This window comes from Solanum pennellii, chromosome 1 (assembly GCF_001406875.1).
Source record: "Solanum pennellii chromosome 1, SPENNV200".
Lineage (NCBI taxonomy): Eukaryota > Viridiplantae > Streptophyta > Magnoliopsida > Solanales > Solanaceae > Solanum > Solanum pennellii.
In genome coordinates, this window is record NC_028637.1 from 62,926,531 (window position 1) to 62,927,779 (window position 1,249).

Consider the following 1,249-nt stretch of genomic DNA (forward strand, 5'->3'; position numbering starts at 1 on the left):
CACACATATATATATATATATATATATATTGGCAATATATAGTCCAATATTAATTAACAATTAATAGCCTAAAATAAAATTAGCATGTATTAGCCTAAAAGAAGTAAAATAAACTTTTTATAATTTTTTTCTTTTAATCATGTGCAACCAACATGCAATAATTCAGCTAATGTGGGAATCAGTCGGTGAATTCAAGATTAAAAAGAGAAATTAAACAAAGAAAATGGGATAAAAGTACTTACGAGACGCCAATATACAGCTACACCATGTTTAGGCCAAAAATAAAGTTTTTATTGGAAAAACTAATTACACGGTCATGATTCACGAGACAAAAGAGGTGGACCTGATATTTTTCTCTAATAAATTCAACGAAGAAATGAAATTAATCATTAGAACATAAACTTTGTATTAAAGTTTTGAAAATCTATGTTAGAAAAATTTTCAAGTTTCAAAATTTGGTTCTTTTCGAGAGAATTTTGACTTTCACTCACAAAAATTTAATTTATTTCAAAGTAAAATGTATGTTCAAACAAAAATTCAAATTTCAAAATTTGACAACTTTATAAATACAAATTTCAACTTTAAAATTTATGCTCAATTTAACGGGAATATCATGCATGAGACTTTATAGTTCTCGTAGTTCTAACATTTCGGTGGTTTTAATTTTCAAACACATCTACTTTGAATTAGTAGTGTGATCCAATCTTAAATGACCTCTTTTAAGGAAATACTTACGGTTTGACGTGTGTCGATGACAATGTCCTTAAGAATATTTCACTTGATTTAAGTACATATTCTTTAATTTAGCAAGCTCTTCTATATAAAATATGAGTCAAAAGATTTAATTAGAAATAAATCCAGCATATTTATAGAATATATCGAGAAGAAATAAATCTTCATCTCCATTCTCATTAGGAGGAAAAACTACCATAAATTACATACATAGTTATAAAGCTAGATATAGACAAGATGATGTGACACATCTCTATGGTCAAGAAAAATTAGGGAAAAGACATAATGTCATCATTGAAATTGTCTCGAATTTTTAGAAAGACACATTAACTTTGTAACTGCCCTATTACCTTACTAAATAGTTTTGAACATATGTTATGATATCATTTTTCGATCAGCCTCAAATTTTAAGAAGCAAGTATGTTCACACACCAATCATAACATAACAGGTGTTAATGTTTTTTTTTTAATTAAAATTTTTCTTTTATTTTTTTTCATTTTATCTCTCTCTCTCTCA